This window comes from Triturus cristatus, chromosome 6 (assembly GCF_964204655.1).
Source record: "Triturus cristatus chromosome 6, aTriCri1.1, whole genome shotgun sequence".
NCBI classification, from domain to species: domain Eukaryota; kingdom Metazoa; phylum Chordata; class Amphibia; order Caudata; family Salamandridae; genus Triturus; species Triturus cristatus.
In genome coordinates, this window is record NC_140589.1 from 299,675,923 (window position 1) to 299,698,974 (window position 23,052).

The window sequence follows — 23,052 nt, forward strand, 5'->3', positions numbered from 1 at the left end:
CACAAGCAGACCATCTCTTGGTGGGTCGTTCTGTGCATCAAGGCCTGTTACTCGTTGGCTAAGAAGGAGCCTCCTATGGTGCTGCGTGGGGACAGTACTGCCTTGGGACGCGACGTTCCCTTGCAGGACATCTGTGAGGCAGCTACGTGGGCCTCGCTGCACACGTTTACCAAGCACTACTAACTTGACAGTCAAGTCCGGAGGGTTGGCTTCTTTGGCCGTTCCGTGCTCCGTGACTTTCAGGTGTAACCTTGTTCGCAGACCCAACACCGGGGTTGGTATTGCTGGGGTATCTATTCTAAGGTAAGGAATCTATCACTAACGTGTCATTTTCAGATGCACAAGTTACTACTTGTGTAACGATATATCTGTAAGAGACATTAGTTAGTGATAGATTCCTTACCGCCCCACCCATCCTCCCCGTTCTGCGAACTGGTTACTAGGGTTAAGGTCATCCCTCTTTGGACCTTAGTTTTCTGCACCAATGGTCAGTATCTTGCATGGCTCTGCGTTCCTGGCGCGGAAAGTCGTGTAGAGAACTGACGTCAGCACACATGGGTGGCGCCTAAGTACTCTCCGTGGCGTCATCTCGGCGCTTACGACGCCAGTGACGGACGCGGAGCCGCACGACGCCACCTACTGGTGCGCAGGAGTACTGCTAAGCGAAACTTTCTGGATCCAGTCAGACGCCTGGGGATATTCTAATGCAAAGAGAACTATTGATGGACAGAATGCAGAACAATGTCATACATTCACCCCAGTACAGAGATCTGGGCTTAAATCCATCGTTTTTATGCTCACCATGCCATTCCAGTTTGAACCCAGCCATATGCAAATCAGTCTTGACCCAGTGCCTCATGGGAACAGTTCAGCCCGAACTGCTAAGCCAGGTCCTCCCTGGACTGGAAACAAGCATCCTAGGACCGGTTTCGGGGTTTCATTGCTGAGAAGTGCTTAGACATCTGCTCTGGTGGCTGTCTGGCACACACTCAGGATTACCATTCATATTATAAGAATACCAGCTCATTATATTGTCTATTTCTTTGCTTTAGTGTTTGGTATTATGTTTTTTGATTTCCATCGGCCTGACCTATGCATACTGCAAGTATATTAAAGATAACGCACGTTATTACAAGTGTTGGGCGCACACAAGCTAGGCTGTATATTTATACTTTGTTCTCAAACCCGACCGACCGAGTCCAACTACCTTTGTCCTCTCATTGTCACCCATCCAGTCCCTGAATTCGCAAACCTTAAAAGAATGAAGTGACCTTTCAAGTAGATTAAAGCCAGTGGAAATTCGAACACCCACAAAGGCCGAAAAGAAAGCACAGTTGAGCTAAAATGGAGGTAGTTCCGTGTCGCACTGCAAACAGCCACATAATAACTCGACTCTCTTCTGCTGACTTTGTGAAAACAGGCCCAAAAGGAAAGTGTCGGCATTACAGAGCATGCGAGGGGTTTGTAGTATGGTGCCTCGGATTGTCTCTGTGCTCACCGCACATCAGAGAAGCCATGCCTTGTAAGCTGCTCATTTTACTGAGCTGCTGACTCGCCTGCCATTCGATGGGACGATGCAAAAGGTCCATAAGGCCGGTAAGATGATAGATGTTGGGGTAGTCATGAACGTGAGTTCATTGTTTTTGTTTGATCTGTTTATTAAAGATCTTGTTGTTTTATACTTGAAATCTGAAAGAAACACGTTAGTTAGATTCCTCACCTTAGAATATCCCCAGGCGTCAGACTGGATCCGGAAGATTTTTCGTCAGCAATACCCCTTGCGCATCGCTAGGCGTCGTCTGCGGCTCCGCGTCCGTCGTCGGCGTCGTGCGCCGGGATGACGTCGTCGGAGTACTTAGACGCCGCCCTCGCGCGCTGACGTCAGTTCTTCTTTTTTCCGCGCCAGTAAGCGCAGATCCGGGAGAGCTACCCCTTTTAGTCTTTTTTGACTAAATCTTTTTGATCATTTTTGATCCTTGTCTGTCGACATCTGGTGCCGGTAGGATGCCTGGGTTCAAGGCTTGCGAGGATTGCCATCGACTGATGTCGGTGACCGATCACCACCGCCGGTGCCTCTACTGTCTAGGCCCCGACCACGACGCGGAGTCGTGCAACGACTGCCAGGCCCTGACTTCGAAGGCTAGGCGGGAGCGGTCCCGCAAGCTTCTCGAGCTTCGCCACTCGGCTCCGCGTCGTGCGCGATCCCGGTCCAGGAGGAGGTCCAAGGATCGCTCGCGGAGCCCTAGCCGACGCCATCGATCGTCCGGCTCCAAGTCGTCGGGTAAGTCCAAACGCTCCAAGAAGTCCAAGAGGCGACATCGCTCTTCGGACTCCCCTCGCCGGTCGCGCGACTCGGCCGAGGGTCAGGGTGGTTCCACCCCGACCCTCGCCGGTCGCGCGACTCGGCCGAGGGTCAGGGTGGTTCCACCCCCGCGGCTCCGGCGGAGCCGCAGGTGCCGCGTCCGCCCCCATACCTTCCGGTCCCTGGGGCTGACGCGGCGCCGGCGGAGATCAGTGCCTTCCTCTCGGCCATGAGGAGCCTGGCCCCGCCGTCGACGCCCGCTGGCGCGCCTTCGGGCCCCGCGGACTCGACTGGGCGACCTCGCGTGCCGGCGGCTCCGGCCCCGGCGCCGTCGACGACTCCGGTCTCGACGCCGCAGGTCCCCGCGGGGCCCATGCCTGGGCCCCAGTCGCCGCCGGTTGACCTAGTCACTCCTCCACCGGCGCCGACGCCTGAACCACCGACGCCGTCACCGGCGCCGCCGACGCCTTTGACGCCGACACCCCAGTTTAGCCCTCATCCGGACCCGGCGCCGGTGCGGCGTCGACCGACGCCGCATCCGACGCCGCTTGAGTCCTACCATCTCTACAGTCCGGTTCCGATCATTCCTCCTGTTTATCAGGAATCGGAAGAAGGGGGCGACTGGGAGGGGTTCGAGGACCCTCTGGCTGTTCAGTCACAGCTTTCTCAGGACTGGGCAGATGAACTGGGGGAGGCCAGTGGGCTGGACACCTCGCCAGACACTGGATTCACTTCTCCTCCGACCGTGGCTTCGGAGGAGGGTGCGGCATTTTCTGTGGTGCTGCGCAAGGCGGCCGAGGCCCTTGGGCTCGAGTTGCCTGCCGTGGCTGTGAGGACTAACATCCTCACTGAGGTGCTTCAAACCTCAGCAAGCTCCACTGAGCCTCTGCTGCCGTTCAACGAGGCCCTCACTGACGTTCTGCAGGGCACCTGGTCCAAGCCCTCCACAGTTCCTCCTGTGGATAGGAACGTTGCCAGGCGCCACCGCCCTGCTCCGGGCGACCCCAGTTTCCTGTCCCAACACCCCACCCCCGAGAGTCTGGTTATCCAGGCCTCTACCTCCCAATCCTCCTTCCCGACCGCTCCGCCGGACCGGGATTCCAAGAGACTCGAGCAGTTTGGCAAGAAACTGTTTTCGTCCCTTAGTTTGGGCCTGCTTTCCTTAAATACCGCCTGTCTCTTGGACCGTTATTCCCATTCCCTGTGGGATACGGTGGAGGACGTGCTACCCCTGTGTCCGGAGGAGGTCCGGCCGCGTCTTGCCCAGGCTTTGGCCGATGGGAGGGATGCAGCACGGCACGCCATACGCTGTGGGCTTGACACAACGGACTCGCTGGGTCGGGCGATTTCCACCACGGTGGCGCTCCGCCGCCACGCCTGGATGCGGTCCACGTCATTTTCCGGGGATGTCCAGACCACCCTCATGGACATGCCCTTTGATGGCACTCGCCTGTTTGGTGAGAAGGCGGACAGTGCGCTGAACCGCTTTAAGGACTCCCGGGCTACGGCCAAGTCCTTGGGCCTCTCGGCTCCGCGGGCGCACACCTCCGCTTTTCGCCCCTTTCGTGGCCAAGGAAGGGGCGCCTCCTCACGTCCGCAAAGCCACCAGCCGCAGAACCAACCTGCGCGCGGTCGTGGACGTGGCTTCCGCCGTGGCGGAAATGGAGGCCGACGTGGTCAGCCCACTTCCACCCCTGCAGCATCCGCCTCAAAGCCCTCCTAGTCCGAGCTTTCAGGCCCATACCACGCCAGTGGGCGGCAGAGTTCGCCATCACCTGCTCCACTGGCGGTCCATAACATCGGACAGGTGGGTGCTGCAAATCGTCCGAAGGGGCTACTCCCTCCCCTTCGAGACGACCCCTCCAGCCATGCCACCGCAGCACCACCGTATCTCGGGGGATCATTTGAATCTTCTCCGCGAGGAAGTTTCGGCTCTCTTGGCCAAGGGGGCCGTCGAGCGCGTTCCGAGTCCAGAAGTAGGTCGTGGTTGTTATTCCCACTACTTTCTGGTTCCCAAGAAGGGCAAGGGGGGCCTACGCCCTATCTTGGACCTCCGGAACGTCAATGCCTTCCTCCGAAAGGAAAGGTTCAAGATGCTAACGTTGGCTCAGGTTTTAGCTGCCCTAGACCCTGGAGACTGGATGGTAGCGTTGGACTTGCAGGACGCATATTTCCACATCCCCGTCCTGCCGGCCCACCGGCGTTACCTGCGGTTCACGGTGGGCCAAGAGCACTTTCAGTTTACCGTGCTCCCCTTCGGCCTCACCAGTGCCCCTCGGATGTTCACGAAAGTGATGGCGGTGGTCGCAGCTCATCTGCGCAGATCAGGGGTTCCAGTCTTCCCCTATCTCGACGACTGGTTGTTGAAGGCGGGCTCGCCCCAGGCAGTCGTCTCCCACCTCCAGACTACGGCGGATCTCCTGCATTTGCTGGGGTTTTCCATCAACGTGCCGAAGTCACACCTGAGTCCCTCTCAGAAGCTCCTCTTCATCGGAGCGGTTCTCGATTCGGCGCAGTTCCGGGTCCATCCACCGGAACAGCGGGTCCGGGATATACGGGCCCTGATTCCCATCTTTCGGCCTCTATCCCGGGTTTCGGTCAGGCTAGTGTTGCGGCTTCTGGGGCTGATGGCCTCCTGCATCCTACTAGTGCATCACGCCAGGCGGCGCATGCGGGCTCTGCAGTGGGACCTGAAGTTTATGTGGGCCCAGCATCACGGCAACCTGTCCGACCATGTCTTGATCTCGGAGGGCACTGCACAACAGTTGCAGTGGTGGCTCACGGACCGCGAGTGGGTCAAGGGCAAGAGCCTCTCCCTTCCCCAACCAGAGCATGTCGTAGTGACGGATGCGTCCCTCCTGGGATGGGGTGGCCATATGGGAGAGGTGGAGATCAGAGGCCTCTGGTCTCCGGCGGAGTCTCATCTCCACATCAACCTGTTGGAGTTGAGAGCGATCCGACTTGCACTAAAAGCCTTCCTTCCCTCTGTCAGGGGAAGTGTCATGCAGGTGTTCACGGACAACACCACCGCCATGTGGTATTGCAACAAACAGGGCGGGGTGGGGTCGTGGACCCTTTGTCAGGAGGCTCTGCGCCTCTGGACGTGGCTGGAACACCAGGGCGTCACCCTGGTGGTTCAACATCTGGCGGGCTCTCTGAACGCCAGAGCAGACGAACTCAGCCGCCGGTGCATGATGGATCACGAATGGCGTCTGAACTCCGAAGTGGCGCAAGGCCTCTTTCAGCAGTGGGGAGAGCCTTGGTTAGATCTATTCGCCACCGAAGAGAACGCGCAATGTCAGCAGTTCTGCGCGTTGGAATTTCCAAGGCGGCACTCGCTCGGCGACGCTTTTCGTCACGAGTGGAGTTGCGGTCTGTTGTACGCCTTTCCGCCTATACCACTTCTGCCCAGAGTGCTGAAGAAGATCAGGCACGACCGGGCCCAAGTCATCTTGGTGGCTCCGGATTGGGCACGAAGATACTGGTATCCCGTGCTACTCAGTCTGTTGACCGATCCCCCGATACGTCTGCCCCTTCGGGAGGATCTTCTGTCGCAGCAGCAGGGGACGGTCCTCCACCCGAACCTGTCCAGCCTCCACCTCCATGCGTGGAGATTGAGCGGCGGCAGTTGATGCCATTTGACTTGCCTCCTGAAGTCTGTGATATCATTCTGGCAGCCAGGCGTCCCTCCACAAAGTCGGTATACGCCTGCCGGTGGAACAAATTTGTGGCATGGTGCACAGCAAAGGCTGTGGATCCCCTTTCCGCCCCTCTTTCTGAGGTTCTCCTCTTCCTTCTTTCTCTGGCCCGGCAGGGCTCTGCCCTGGGCACCCTGAAAGGTTATCTTGCTGCCATCTAAGCCTTCTTGCGGCTTCCTGATCAGCCTTCTCTTTTCAAGTCCCCTGTGGTTACACGCTTTCTCAAAGGCATTACACACACGTTCCCTCCTGTCCCTTTTGTAATGCCTCAGTGGGACTTGAATCTGGTATTGACATTCCTGATGTGCGCTCCCTTCGAGCCTCTTCACAATTGCCCTCTTCGTCTTCTAACTCTAAAGACTGCTTTTCTGGTAGCCATCACCTCGGCTAGACGGGTGAGTGAGCTCCAGGCTTTATCTTCAAAGCCTCCTTTTCTGTCTGTTCATCCGGACAAGGTTGTCCTTCGGCCTCGTCCCTCCTTTCTTCCTAAAGTGGTGACTCCATTTCACCTTGGGCAGTCTGTCACCTTGCCCTCCTTCTTTCCGCCTCCGCATCCTTCCAAAGAGGAAGAGAGGCTCCACCGTCTGGACCCAAAACGTGCGCTCTCCTTTTATCTGGACCGCACAAAACAGTTCCGGGTGGACGACCAGCTTTTTGTTGGGTACGTGGGCGCTAAGAAGGGGAAAGCTGTGCACAAACGGACCATCTCTCGGTGGGTCGTTCTGTGTATAAAAATTTGCTATTCCTTGGCTAAAAAGGACCCTCCTGTTGGGCTGCGCGCCCATTCTACTCGGGCCACGGCGGCTACTACTGCCTTGGGACGGGGAGTCCCTTTGCAGGACATCTGTCAGGCGGCGACGTGGGCTTCGCTACACACGTTTGCCAGGCATTATTGCCTTGACAGCCAAGTCCGGAGGGATGGCTTCTTTGGCCGTTCTGTCCTCCAGGACTTTCTGGTGTGATCTTGGTTCGCAGACCCACCACCGGGGATGGTATTGCTTGGGTATCTATTCTAAGGTGAGGAATCTAACTAACATGTTTCTTTCAGATGAACAAGTTACTTACCTTCGGTAACGATGTATCTGTAAGAAACATTAGTTAGTTAGATTCCTCACCGACCCACCCATCCTCCCCGTTCTGCGAACTGACATCTAGGGTTAAGGTTATCCTTTTCAGGCCCCTAGATTTTGTTTTTGGCACCAGTGTCGGTCTTTGCATGGCTCTGCGTTCCTGGCGCGGAAGGCTATGTACAAGAACTGACGTCAGCGCGCGAGGGCGGCGTCTAAGTACTCCGACGACGTCATCCCGGTGCACGACGCCCACGACGGACGCGGAGCCGCAGACGACGCCTAGCGACGCGCAAGGGGTATTGCTGACGAAAAATCTTCCGGATCCAGTCTGACGCCTGGGGATATTCTAAGGTGAGGAATCTAACTAACTAATGTTTCTTACAGATACATCGTTACCGAAGGTAAGTAACTTGTTCTATAGGAACGATATACTTGTCACAAGAAAATGTCATTCAGAACTAACAGGGAAACAGCAAATTCAGGTCACGAGTCAACATCTCAACAACAAGGCTATAGCAGTGAGCAGGACAGAGACTGTTAGAGGCAAAGGGCATATCCCATCAATCCTATAACCTCCTCCCTCCATCATTATGAAAGTGGGTTCATTCCTGATTCCGCCTTCCTCGGGGGGCTCCCAGGCACTCCCTTAACTCAGATGCAAGCGTTGCATGTTGTACAGCTTGAGATCCCTTGCCAGGTTTCAGGGTGGGAACATGTACCTCCTCCTCATAGGTCAAGGCATTTTATTTTGGCACATTTAAGAGTGTGTTTTTTTGCCTCATACATGTTTTGCGTTTTGTATTATTTTATAGAATTTTAGTAAAATAAACTTTTACGTTCATATGGCTTAGTTGATTAATTAATGGAAATGATTAACACATACTGGTGGCATCATACTTCCAGTAAGACATTATTTATTTAGCACGTGTGCTTTATAGATGCTTACGCTCACTCATCTTGCATATCGGCGGCAGCCGCAGTTGACTGGACGAGTAAAAGCACTCTTAAGTGGTCTGTGGTCATACTTAGTTACGAGAACTTAGTTCCCAACTCTTGCTGTTTTATGCAGCTTAAGTACATTTTCAAACATTGTTTGTACAACATGAATTGTTCTCTGTTCCTTGGGTGAGACTACTACTGCTCACTGTTGTTGGTGAGTTCTCCGTAACTTATTGTCATAAATTTGTCAGATTTTGCTGGCCGCTTAATTGATAATATGGTGCTCCCACTGACTGTGCAAAAACAACAATTGATGGACAGAATGCAGAACAATGTCATACATTCACCCCAGTACAGAAATCTGGGCCTAAATCCATCGTGTTTTTGCTCACCATGCCATTCCAATTTGAACCAGCCATCTGTAAATCAGTCTTGACCCTGTGCCCAATGGGAACAGTCCAGCCCGAACTGCCAGGCCAGGTCCTCCCTGTACTGGAAACAAGCTTCCTAGGACCAATTTCGGGGTTTCACCCCTCATCAGACAGGATAGCTTGATTCCAGTGGCATGGAGAGCACTGGACCTATGTCTGGGCATACCAGTCCCACTCGGGGTGACAAATGCTAAAACAACAATTGATGGACAGAATGACGAACAATGTCATACATTCACCCCAGTACAGAGATCTTGGCCTAAATCCATCGTTTATGTGCTCACCATGCCATTCCAGTTTGAACCCAGCCATCTGCAAATCAGTTTTGACCCTGTGCCCAAAGGATTGTGCTCATCATGTTTTGGCTGTGTGCTGTTTTCTGATGCCTACTTTTTCCTTCAGGTTCCTCGCCTCATTAAGATCCTCCGATACCATACTGGATCTTGAAACTTTTCTCCTTTAGATAGCGGTGCAGCGCTGCTATGTGGCACCATGGGCCCCACCCACTGTATACAGTGCCGCATCCTGGCATCAGTTCCTGTTTCTCTACTCCGTAGGTTTTTTCTGAATACTTCAAATTTCCAACAGCTCCTGTTCAACAGAGTAGGTCAAATATTACCGAGAAGGTGTCTGGATTTAAGCCCTGTTAAAATTGTATTTATTTATTTTCTTTATAAAACATTTTATTTTGGTCATTACTTAAAACCATTCAATAACTACTTTTTCAATTGACAGCATTTAATTTGTCGGTACGTTTTAAAATCACATTCATATATTATACATATCCACTTATTAAATTGCATTCAGTGCCATTAAAACTTATGAACATTGATGAATTATAGCTTCTTATGTTGGTGTCGGGAAGATTTGGATGAAAAACCTTTACCTGTCAAATGTAAAAGCCTTACCGCAGCAAAGGACTCTTTATAAAAACAAAAACGTCCGGTTATGTTTCGTCTTTTGTGTCTCCATTATAGTAATACCTCCCGTACAGCAAATAGTCCAACAGGCTGTTGTAGAAAATGAATTGTTATGCTCATGCATGGAAGAACGTTTTGGCTCAGATTCGTTGGGACTTGTTGTGCCTGCCGTGGTGTTCCAGCACACTGATGATGATTCAGACGGTGATAAACTCCTCTCCACTTATTTATCTAGGCTTCATTTGGATCTTTAGAATACCAGTGGTCTTGGTACTTCCCCATAGCAATATCCCCTATCCTCCAGCTCGCCCTTGGAGAACGTTTGCGTGACAGTCTCCAAGTTTCATGCAGCAGAGGGAATAAAATTGCCCCATTTGACTGCAGGGCTCAAACCCAGAACATAGATCCTAAAGTTGTCTCTGTGGGTCTGGAGTGTATCATGCATGAGAACTTCTAAAGTCATTGCTTGGTGAATGGGAGCATCTTTACTTGGGCCTAGCAGTTCATAGAAAGTTTCCTGCTGCCACCGACCTGCACCATCTGACAAAAAGTTCTTGTCTTCTTATCCTTCTTTGGAAATACTGGTGCTTCAAGCATCTTGGGTGAAACTAAACCCCAAAGCCTTCCTTACCACCCCTTCCAGCCGCACGACTAAATAAATTGATTCCTTGTGGCACAGAGTATTTGCCAGCAGTCTTGGGCCTGTTCTCCAATCTTATTAGCAACAACCTTTAGGCTTTTTAATCAAATTCTGAAATCTGGACCAGACTGGACTCGCACTATGACAACAGCACTCTCCTTGTGCAAACATCCTTGGATGCACTCCAAATGATTTTACTGTGACAACCAGGCGGTATTGATGGATATGCAGTTCGATGGTGAGTAGGTATTTGGTGAAAAATTCAACCCTGGCTTTGAGCTGTTTAAGAACAACTACACTATCGTGCACACCCCGGGTCTTGCCTCTTCAGCAAAACAGTTTCATCAGCAGTACCACTGAGTTCACACCCTTTCAAGAGCACAAACTTCCTGGCAGAGACAACCTTCTCAAAAGTTGCAGATTCTACAGAAATTCTTCCTCTCTTATCGCAAATGGTGAGTTTTACACGGTCGTCAGCAACAACTCTTTTCATTCCTCTTCATATTTCTTTGCTACCACAAAGCAGTTTTGACAATTTCTTTCTCAACCATCACCTTCCAGTCTGTCAAAGTGTCTCTCAATTTCAGACCCAATGGGAGTCCATCACCGTGGACCACTGAGTACTTCAGTTAATCTGCAAGGGCTATGTCCTCACCTTTATGGCCCCTCCTCCATAACACTCACTGCTGTCAGGAAGTGTTCTCTAGAGACCATGCATTGATCTCAGTCTTAGCCTCCTTGCCAAATGGGATCTATAACCTGTTGTCATTCACCCGTACCTTGTGCCATGGTCTGGGGATCTCCATCAATCAACACAAGTTGCACCATTCTGAATTAAAGCCTAATCTTTACTGGCACAATCCTGGATATGACCTGCATTGACTTATTTTCCTCCTTAGAGAAGAATTTTGGACAGTCAGTATATGTTCCTGATTTTTCGGTCTCCAGTTGCAGTTTTCGTTCTGAGAGTCTGCTGCCTTTTGGGCCTGATGGCTTCCGCTATCTTTCCTGGTACCATATGCCTATTGGCGAATGAGGTCCATCCAGCGGTGCCTCAGGCAGTAATGGTCCCAGCATCAGGGAAGGCTACTCTGCTTTGGTGAGCCCTTTGACTCAGTTCTTTCCTATCCCGTCTGATGGATGAGACTGGCCAGTCTCACGATTGGTCTTTTGTTTTTATCCTCCACAGTCGAAGGCCACTGTGGTGACAGATGCCTCTTGTTTGGGCTAAGGCAGTTACTTGGTGAGATAACAGTGCAGTCTCCGGCAGAGTAATGTCAGCAGTTCTCCGAGCCCCAGACATTGCACCCCAATCTATTAAAGTTCAGTGTTCTGCTTCTTATTACTCTCCTCGGTATTCTGTTTCTTACTACTCTCCAGGACAAAGCTGATCAGCTTTTGCAGCAGGATCATTGTGTAATCGTACCCCAGTAGTCAGGCTCTTCCACCCCACACGTGGAAATTGTGAGGAGTCATTTGGAGGATTCCAGTTATCCATCAAATATGTAAAATGTTGTTCTGCCTTCCTGGAAAATGGTCCACCTAGTCTGTTTATACTGAGTAGTGGGACAAATTTGTCTCTTGGTACCCAGGATGCGGGTTTTGACCCTTTCTATGCTTGCATCTCAGATATTCTTCACTTTGCGCTCTCCCTTAGGCAACAAGGTGTGTTTTCCTTCCCTGCAGAGAAAGTATACTTGACCTCTATGACTGTCTTCTAGTGCCTTCCTGACCTTCCCCCTTTGTACAGATCAACCCTGGAGGCTTGATTCCTGAAAGGATTACTAGACGTCTCTCTTACCTTCTGTATGTCATCTCCTTTTTTAACTGATACACAGGTGTTCTGTTAATCTTTTTACCCTGAAAACTGCTTTTCTATCAGTACAGCCTCTGTTTACGTTGGTTTACATGAACAAGTTTGTCCTGCGTACTTGCCCCTCCCTTTTGCCAAAGATGGTGTCTGCCTTCCATATGGGTCCGTCTGTCACTCTTATTTTTTTCTTTCTCTCTCCTCACCCTTCTAATAATTAGGAGCATTTGCATAGGCTGGGCTGTATATTTCCTATTGCATTGATGTAATGAGGCGGGGCCGAGCTGATAACCAAGTTATATGTTGGTTTTGATGAGATGAACAAGGATAAAGCACTGACCATGCATGTCATATTTTGTTGGATCACTCTTTGCATTAAGAAATGTGTTGTTACACGGATTTATTCATGTACATACTATGAAGGCTTTGGTGCTTCGGCTGCTCTGGTCATCAAGCTTCTGGTTGCTTGGCTTCTCAGATGAGGTGTGATGGCTACTTGTCATGAGGAGTTCTGCATGGTTTTCTGTTTAATCAATACTAATTATTCTCAACTCATGACAGGTACTGCTCTGGGTTTCATTCAGTTCATTCATGGGATGAGGAATCTGCTAGAAAAGTATTCTTCAGGGGAAAAAGTTACTTATATATTAGATAATGCACTTGTGCTGCATACCATATCTTCTGCTGGATTCATCACCCCCCTCTCTCAACTTCTGAAGAAGTTTCCAAAGTAGCTTACTGTCGTTCCAGTCTGATGTAAATTAGTCCTCTCTTGTTTAGCTCCATCGTTTCCATTCCATAGACCTCAGTTGGGCAAGGAAAATGTGAATGAACTGATGTCTGCGTACCAGGTGGCTCCATACGCCGGGAGAGGTCATTACTTCAGGGGCAGGCCAGGCTATACCTAGAGTCACCACCTGTTGCTGCTGGAAAGCTACTACTAGGCAGGGGCGCAAGTAGACTGAATCATATTATTATAAAAGCTGAATCAAAATTACTGTGTGGAGGGCTCCCTTCGCTTTACTGATGTAGTGCGTAAAACACAGTCATTCTTTGAGACTACATGTGGCAAATACTGCATTTTAAAGCACACAGGGTCAGTAACATTATTCTCGGCATAACATGATTTTGGGTCTCTCAAGGAATTTTAGTACAGTGAATGACAAATTTCTATTTTAATACACAGGCCAGTAAACCTGGTGCAATGTGTAACACCAGATTCTATTTCACATCACAATCTCTGGCAAATTGTACATTCCTGTCAAGAATTCCTGTCATACGAGGGGAGGAAAACGGTAACCAGCGAAAACGGACTACATCTCCCAGGATGCTTAGCGGTTGAGAGGTTATGTAAACAGGAGAGCTGTTACATAACTCAAGGGAAACACGCCCTTATGTAAACAGGAGAGCTGTTACATAACTCAAGGGAAACACGCCCTTATGTAAACAGGAGAGCTGTTACATAACTCAAGGGAAACACGCCCTTATGTAAACAGGAGAGCTGTTACATAACTCAAGGGAAACACGCCCTATAAAGGGAGGAACCGGGAGGTACAAGGCTGTCGGATATTGTGTTTACACCGACGTACCTGCTTCGTGAAGAGCAGTGTTCCGGAGTGGTGCTCCAGTAAGGCAAGAACGGAGGTAGGTCGAGTCGTTACTCCCTGGGCCGTGTCTTGCCCCATCGTCACCTGTGAAGGACCCGGAAGCTCTACCGGTCAACCATTGAGCTTCGCTTTTTGACTCGGCTGAGTCCAAGCGCAGTGGCGCTTTTGCTGGTTGGAGTCGTAACTCCCAGCCCGACCAGAGACACAGGGACTGCCAGCTGTAACGCACACCAGGAGGTGTTTGCCGCGTTACTGACTCGGAAGTCCACAGGATCGATCGAGCGGCTGCTCTCGGTTCAGTCTTCTTGCTTGTGATTGGGGTATCGGTGACGCATCACCAGGAGGTGACTCCGCGTCCCGGTGCAGTCTGAGGAAGAGGTTGAGCGGCTGCTCCCTTCAGGTAGAGACCCCGGCTGGGTTTTTCCCTGACTCCTCGATTCTCCCCAACACTCTTCGTGCCCCTCACAGCCTACCGATTGGCATTGTCGGCCATTTCATTTCTGCCCTCTGTTGGCATACGCCGGGATCGGCGTATATGCAGAGGACGGTTAGGACCATCCGTGCTGTGGGCTGGTAACGTACTTAGCCTGGAGGATTCCAGTGACTATAACTTTTGTTTGTTCTTTGTATTTTATTTGCCTTCATTAAAAGAACTAACCCTTCACAAGTGGTTGCGTCCTCATTGTCGTGTCTGTTAAACGATCCTGAGACGTTCAGGGCGTTACAATTCCAAACACTCTGGACCAGTTGTGTCAACCTAACTAGTGTCAGCACATCTTTACTAGGACTCTGGGTGAGGCCATATTCTACGGCTGCAGGAATTCTGCATTACTCCATTTCTGAGAAGAGTGACAGAGGTTTACTTACTGCATTGCGAACCTGGACACCCCAAGACAAACTTAAAATCTACATGCAAGAGACCCACAGGAAACAGTTTTTTGCTCTATTCTTACCCTTTCATGCAGCTTTATTGGAGCATGCGTTTTACGGTATCATTTAGGATATATCCTGGTGCAGTGGATGTATCAGGGCCTCGGATGTCTTCCTTTGTTTTCTATTTAAAGGCATCCTTGCCTTGTACCATCTAGTAGCACACCAGGAGCCAGATTCGCCAGTGGATGTACAGCCCCCCAATCTTGGCCTATGTTTGATCATTTTAGCGCCCTGAAGAGGGTGTGACCATATCTGCAGGACGCCACCGAAACACGCGTCGGCGTATGTCCAGTGAATAAGACGTGGTCATCACAGTATTTAAAAAGGTAATCGCAGCTGAAAATCCTGTGATTCTGGGCAAATCACTTAATCTCCCCATGCCTAATAAAAATGAATGTTTCCTCGTGTAATGCAACTGCTGCTATGTAAGGCGCTCTGATACCCGATTTGGGTCTAGTTCGCACTATATAAAATTCTGGGAAAAAAAATGATGTTTAAAAAGAAACTACTTGGTAACTATATGCATGCAAAGGAATTGATTCTTGAAAAATATTTCGCTGTTAGATTTTTTTAATTTGTCGATCAGCACATTTTGGCTTTAGTATCTGGATTTGTTCTATTTTGTCTTGTTCATTGGTGGGTTGTTGGTATGGTTGAGAATATGGTTTGAATGAATGTATAGAGAGTTGTTTGGGTATGCAAAGTTGAGTATTACTGGGGCGATTGATCCGGTGGGATATCGTTCCCTCAGTGATTTTTAGTATTGTTGTCATGTCTTGTACTGGGCCATGTATAGAAACATGTATTTTTATATGACGATATTCCAATAAATAATCTATATATTTTTTTATACTAAAAAATGTTCTTCCTCTGGATGAAGCTGTTTTTGATGTTTGCTTAGAAAATACTACTTGGTTTATAGATTTACACACTTTATGACTCCGTGGATGACGTGGTAAGCATCCTTTAAGTGCGGCAAGATACTCTGCATATTGAATACATTTTCTATATGCACTTTGTTTACTCTTTAGATACATGTAGTTGTTTCCCTGAATTCCTGCCTGTACATGAGTGTAGTGTCCACGTACAATCACGACAGACCCATGAGCTACTTTCAACAGCAGCTTTATTATCCTGCTTCCAACACGTTCCCTGTCCCTATCCTATCTGCCCTCTTCCTGCCGCTGCCCCTCCTCTTCCCTTGCCCTCCTAACTCCACCCACACCAACTACTGTACCGCTCACTCTCGACATCTTCCACTTTTTTAACAAAATGAAATGACTGACTTGTTTACAGTTCTTCAATAAGTCGTTTCGGCTTGCGGATGTCCTGTCTCGGTCGAAGTGACATCGTTCCTGTCACCAACTCATGTTCTCCTGAAGTCCCAGGATGCGGACTCTCGGCAGCGCCAGCAGGTTGTTCTCGGACATCACTCTCTTGATGCCCCCGCATTCTTTGAAGCGACTCTTTCATGACGGGAGTGCATTTCTGAAAATGGGATGCATTCCGGGTAACTCTTCGGCTGTCAGACTCTGCCGTCACCATGGTACCCTTTTTCTGAATGATCGTCAGTGGTTCAGCTCTGAACTTACAGTCTGTTTTCCTGTGCTGTTCCTGCTTGACGAGAACACAGTCCCCTTCATTGATGGAAGGTGATCTTGCTCTCCTTCTGGCGTCCGCATACGATTTCATTCTATCTTTCCCACGACGGTCCGCGGACACGACCTCTCGATGAATGCGAGTAGGTTAGACTGCGCTCAGAGCGCCCTCCCAGGTGGGTATCCTGTTCCTGATCGGTCTACCCAGCATTAGGGTGGCAGGGCATTTGCCCGTGGTGGCATGTGGAGTTGTCCTATAGGCCCTGAGGACCTCATTGAGAGCCACCTGAAGATCCTTTTTCTCAACGGTCGCTTGTTGAAACGTCTTCTTCAAAGTGGCCATGAATCGTTCAATGGTACCGTTGGCCTGCGGCCATAAGGGCGTGATTTTGCGATGCGTGAAGTTCAGGTGTCGCGCAAACTCACCAAACTCATGTCCATTAAACGGAGGGCTATTGTCTGTCTTGAGTACCTTCGGAATGCCCCACGCCGCAAACACTTCATCCAGCACCGCGACAGTGCTTGCCGCACTAGTGGACGATACAAACTGGGCTATTGGGAGCCTTGAATACTCGTCCATAATTGCTAGGACATACTTTCCTGACTGAAGAGGTCCATAGAAGTCCATAGCAAGTTCCTGCCACACGCCACTGGGCAATTCTGTCATTCGCAAAGGAGCTGGGGGACTTCCTTGACTGACGAGTTGGCACTGCAGACAGTCTTTGAGAGTGAGTTCTACCATCTGGTCCAATAGTGGGAACCACACTCGCTCTCTCAGGGCTCTCTTAGTTGCAACCACACCTCGATGACCTTCGTGAGCTAGATTGACGATACCCTGCCGTAGTTGCGTCGGAATGACGATCCTATGGTCCCTCAGCAGAAGCCCTTCCGAGGTGGCAGACAGTTCCTCACTCACATGTCGGAACGCTTGCAGCTCTTGGCTGCTTGCTGGATCTTCCCGTTCCTCATCACCATCATGTCTCCACCTATTAGTCTGCAGACGCCGAAGTACCTTCTGAAGAATGACATCTTGCGCCGTAGCCTCCAGAATGGCCTCCAAGGGAACCGCAGGTGGTTGAGCGTGGCCCACGACAAAGTGGACATACTCCTCAGCTATTGATGCACGTGGCGCCAACTCGGCTCGAGGGTGGCGAGACATGTAATCGGCCGGATTCGCTGATTTTCCCGGCTTGTGCAGTATGGTGTAGGTGTATTCCTGCAATCGCAGACCCCATCGCTCAATCCGAGGTGGCATCTTCGACCGGGGATTTCCAAATATGGTGACGAGCGCCTGATGATCCGTCACCATTGTAAAGTGCTTGCCATAAATGAAAACATGGAAATGTTCGCAGGCCCAGACAACCGCCAGACTCTCTTTCTCTGGTTGAGAATACGCCTTTTCAGTATCTGACAAGCTGCGACTCGCATAAGCCACAATGTGGCGCTGATCCTCCTCTCTATCATACTGAGCCAGAATCGCCCCTAAACCCACCGGGCTAGCATCTACGGTTATTTCCGTCTTCCGTTTGGGGTCAAAGTATGCCAGGTTATCAGCCGCCTCAACGGCCCGTTTGATATCCTGGAAGGCCTGCTCGCACTGACGGGTCCAGTCAAAAGTTTGTCCCTGCTTTGTGAGAGTAAGAAGTGGATGACTAATTGTGGCATAGTCCTTGATGTACCTGGCACAATAACTGGCCATACCCAGAAAGGAACGGACATCACTGACATCTTGAGGGCTCTTGGTATCGTTTAAGGCCATCACTTTTTCAGGGTCAGGTTTCATCCCCGCTCCAGAGAACACATGCCCAAAAAACTTGAGTGTGGATCGATGAAATTCGCACTTTTCTTTGTTTAATGTTAGATTGGCATCCAACAGGGCGTGGCATACTCGATCAGGGCCTTGTCATGTTCTTGGACATTGGACCCGTACACAAGGATATCGTCGCTGTAGTTCAGCGTGTTAGGTATATGGCATATAGTTTGGCGTATCGCCTCTTGAAAGATCTCCGCAGCCGAGGAGATGCCAAAACTTAACCGTTTATATCGAAACAAACCCAAGTGTGTTGCAAAAGTCGTTATGTACCTTGACCTTTCATGCAGCTCCAGCTGATGGTAGCCCTTGTTTAAGTCCAGTTTCGAGAACACCCTGGCCCCATTTAGCGCAGCAATCATATCACCTACGTGAGGCCCAGGATGGCGTTCCCGTTCAATCGCAGTGTTAGGAAGCCGCATGTCTACACACAGCCGCACTTTTCCAGAAGCGCCCTTCTTGGGCACTATGACTACGGGTGACACCCATGGGGTGGGGCCGTCAGTCCGTTCAATAATGTCTGAAGCGAGCAGTTCTTGAAGCTCATCCTCCACAGCTTGCTGAAGGTGGTACGGTACTCGCCTGGGATGTTGAGCGACAGGTCGGATCTGCTCGTTGATGTGAAGCCGAACTTGACCGAATCGGAGGACCCGTATTACGAGCACACGTCTATTGGTTCCAGTTGCAACTAATATATTGCGACCGGGGGAAAGCCTTCCCTGAACCATTTGATTGGAAAAATATATATAAATAATAATAATAAAAAATCTGCCGCTGAAACAGAAGAAAGATCTATGGTGATAAACGCACTAATCGTAGAGAAGATATTCATTCATGGAGGGAATGTCTCAATATTGAAGATCTTTCCTTCATCTTGTCAACAATGACCTTAAACAATATATACACGTGATCATCTCTATATCTTGCCCTGAAGAAGTCCTGTTTCAGGACGAAACGCGTCGGCTGTGTCGCATTGTATTGTCCACTATCCACTATCCAATGAACTTGGAATAAAAAGACTTAAACCAAGGAATATCTACCTGTCTTTTGAATTGGATTTGAACTATATACATTGCTCTCATTTCACTGTTTTTTGTCAATGTGTGGTGCATCTTAGCTTTTGTTTGAACCGAACTTGACATCTATTCATCCTTCCCAACCCGTTGAACAGCTTGGGGAATTTGTGTAATATGTCTTGATCACCACTGACCCGGTATAAGATCTCAACCAACCAAAGTCGCTCTGCCGTTGGTAGGCTGAGAAGGCAGTCAGCTTCCGGGCCATCAATCACATGTATGACAGCTGACACCGACTTGTTCTGATGTCGAAGAGTGGTTGGAAATTTCCTTAGACAGGGGAGCAGTTTCTTTGACATCCAGGTGAATACACGGACGTACGCCGGGCACAAAGGAGGTGGTGACTTCATCTTTTTGTACTCCGTTACCGGGATGTAATTCAACGATGCTCCGCTGTCCAGGACAAACTGAGTGTCATGATTACCCACACTGATGTTCAGTCTCGGGTATGTCTTTAATTGATCCGGATCTGCGACCATGCTGGCATATTCAACCGTGTATTCAGATTCACATGACCCTGATCGAGAGTCCTGGGACGGTGACCTTCCCACCCAGCGAGATCTCCTCGACTCCCTGCTGGAATGTGATGAGCTGGAGGATGATTTTGGCCGATCTTGTACGGCTTTCACGTGGTGTCGTCTGGTGTCAGAGCGAGTTGGCCTCGCCCCTTCGTTCTTCCTCTCCCTGCGATATTCTCCACAGGTCGCCTCAAAATGATTAGTTCGTCCACACTTCCGACATTGCTGCCCCATGGCTGGACAAGCTTCTCTGTGTGGGAAATCATACCCACATCTGTAGCATTTCCGTCCACCATCTTGTCTCTTGTCTTTTCTACTTGACTCATGTCTCCTGCGCTCGGTGTATCTCTGGCGGGAGGATCGTCGGGATGGGTACCGGCACTCCTTCGAGTATCTGCGCCTGTGACTATCTTGCACTCGACATACTTGCTCGCGTCTCTCAGGGCGCCCAGCCTCCATGCTCTTGGCTTGCTCCTCAGCTTAGTCATACACTCGAGTCATCTCCTCTATCTCCTCTAGGTTGTGACTCTTCCTTAACAGCCTCCTCCTCAGTGTCTCAGACTGACACCCATCAATTATCTGCGACCGGATGGCATTATCCGTTGAGAACGCATCGAATTCGCAATATCTGGACAATCGACGCAGCCGCGTTATGAAAGAATTCATCACTTCTTCTTTCCCTTGACGGGCTTGGTGAAACGCATATCTTTCGTAATCCACATTTCTTTTGTGCAAAAACTTCTTATTTAGCGCCTCGCGCACTTTATCGTAAGTTCCTGTGTCCGCCCTAGGCAGTTCTTTGATGACCTTGCTAATTTCTTTACCCACCAGGTTGCACAGCGCGATCACTTTGTCTTCATCCTCGGTCACCTTCGACCCCTTGATGTAGTCCTCAAAGTCCTCAAGCCATTCCTGCCATCTGGGGCCCATGCTCTCCCCAGTCGTCAACGGTAGCGGCTCTGGTGGGCGCAAGTGTGACACACCCGTCATGATCGGTGTGACTTCAGCTCTTTGCGGCGAGTTGTGACTCGACGTCATGGCAGCACACGCCTAAACTCGTTCTGTTCTCCCACGTGCTTGTTCGTTTCTGGCTTGCCTTGGCTGGTGCCTGTTCGCTTTCTTTACTTCTTGTTTGCTTTGGCGGGTGCTTGCTTGCTTCCTCTCGTCTTCCTTTTATTTATTTTTTTTCTTCTTGACTTGTCGAATGCTTGTTTGTTTCTGGCCTGACTTTAAAATGGCCGCCCCTTTACTTCTATAGGGATGTCTCACAGATGACCGCCTGACTCTAAGATGGCCACCGCACAGGGCCTCTCACTCCCACGAGGTCTTGTCTGCCACTCTTATCCAGCTTGCCACACTGTTATCAGCACTCCTGCAGTCGCGGCACCTCCCTAGTGCCTCGCGCACACTTTGGGATCAGTTACCTGGCACGACGAGCTCGGGGTGGGCACCCGACGTTGCTTTTCGCGCGCGTGCCATTTCCCACGCATCGGGGGTGAGGTTACAATTCAGCGCGTAGCAGCGCTCCTTCGGCCACACTTTTCACTGCTCCGGTGCAACCGTCATTCACCGCAGGAGCTGCCAGCATTCGTCGGGGTGGGCTCCCGCGCTCTCCTTCACTTTCTCGCCTAGGGGATAACGCTGGATGTAGCGCGACCTGGCGCTCGACAATGAGCGCGCTTTTCTCCGGTTGCACCAGGGGACAGGGGGCACGTCTTTTCCGAGTTCAAGGACACTGGGCTGCAGCATCCCACCCTCGTCGCCAGCTGTAGTGTCCACGTACAATCACGACAGACCCATGAACTACTTTCAACAGCAGCTTTATTATCCTGCTTCCAACACGTTCCTTGTCCCTATCCTATCTGCCCTCTTCCTGCCGCTGCCCCTCCTCTTCCCGTGCCCTCCTAACTCCGCCCACACCAACTACTGTACCGCTCACTCTCGACAATGAGCTACCCAAGGGTCCCCTTTTTTTGATTTATTTACTGTCATCCTAACTAGTCTTAAAAAAATCTTTTACAAGATATTTCACCATCCATCTACTAAAGGAAGGTTTCGAAAATTGGAAGCAAATCATGCAGTTTAAGCACATTTATTTATTTACTACTCTGTTCATGCTTCATTTACCTGCACACACTATTTTTATGTTATTTTTTGATTATTATGTTAGTAGAGTAAACAGCTTTGTTGCTGTTTGGCGGAAGCTGCCACATATCCAAGGTCAATCGCACAAAGAATGTTGAATATATATTATTTGGTACTTTGTGACAACTCCCACAAATATCTTTGAATTTGAAATGCTTGAGTAGTCTTTTAGCAAGAAACACAACCCATGTTTGATAAGATTTGCTCTAATAACATACATTAAGGGTAGAAACTGAGCACACAAGCTTGATTAAAGATGATACCCCCACATCACAGATGGGTGTCATTCTGTGATTACCGAGGGTATGAGATGTTGACCTAGTTTTCCATTTGGCACTAACGCACTGCACTCAGTACCCCTTGTCTAAGTGAAAGGATCAAAAAATAAACAGAGCTTTAAAAGGCTTATGTATTTTTTACATTCCAGTCCGTCTACCTTGCCACTGGGCAACAAATAAGAAGCTGTTGTGGAGCTAAGCATTGGAAAAGGGATCAACCGTTGATGCCACTACAGCTGTTGCTGCCTTAGTGAATAAATGCCATGGCAGCTCAGGGCTGACTTTCAAACCTGCAACATACCCCTGAACACAAATGGCAGCAGATTATTAAATAGCAATAACATTCGGGAAAATAATTTGCAACTGTACTCAAAGAATGAGAATGTATTTACTGGTAGCAATGTTTGCTGATTTCTATGGAATTCTTGTGTGAAGGAAATGACATATGAAATAAGACTTCTTGGGGTGGAAGTTTAGTAACCGTATGATAAAGTAATCCCAGAAAGAACTTTGGATGCATGAGTCTGCCGTCTAATAAGAATGATGGGGCTAAATTAGAACAATTGCATTACATTTTGGGGTAATCATAGTGTGAGAAAAAGACTGGACTGCAGACAAACTAGTCGCTGCTTTGTTGTGGCAGGCAGGAAATTAAGCACAATCGCTAGGCTCTGCAAACCTAATCCCAACCTCATTTGAGTTAACATTTTGGCTCATCTGAGCAAAAGCAATTACTGCAGAGACAGAAAATACCTTCACAAATTATCCATTTTAAGCACTGCCCCTCCTGCTAACATAGCCTTCTGCCCTAAAAACTATTGCAGAAGACAAGACAACTATGCTGGCCTCTGTCCTCAAAGAAGTTATCTCTCCCTTCCACATTCCCTCCTGCTGTCCCCTCAGCTAAACGTAACTATTATAGCGAGGATCATCAGGGGTCTTCCTTGAGACCATATGTAGAAGCTGGGTAGCTCCTGCATTCCTAGATATTCTTCTTGGCCTGCCCTAGTATCTCCTGCTCTCAAAATACTTGGTCAGATGTTCCCCTTTCAAATCACTTTTCATTACCAGCAGGGCAATCTAAACAAAGCTTCACTGATACACACAGACTAGGAACTCTGGCCTCAAAACTGGCATCCCAGCCCTCATTCATTTCCTTCAGGAACTTCATTCTCTGTCCACAGAGCTACTTTTTAAAACTCACTCCCTGCAAAGATAAGAAACATTCAAAACCCCCTCAGATTCTGGGATGCAGTAAAGACCTGGCTGTTCCGTAA

The 23,052-nt window shown here is 49.6% G+C and overlaps 1 protein-coding gene across 2 annotated transcripts in view; it reads left to right on the top strand.

The window, feature by feature from the left end:
* The window catches only part of NBAS (NBAS subunit of NRZ tethering complex), a 2,067,161-nt gene that overhangs the window by 1,824,337 nt on the left and 219,772 nt on the right, over positions 1 to 23,052 (top strand). The window lies entirely within an intron of this gene.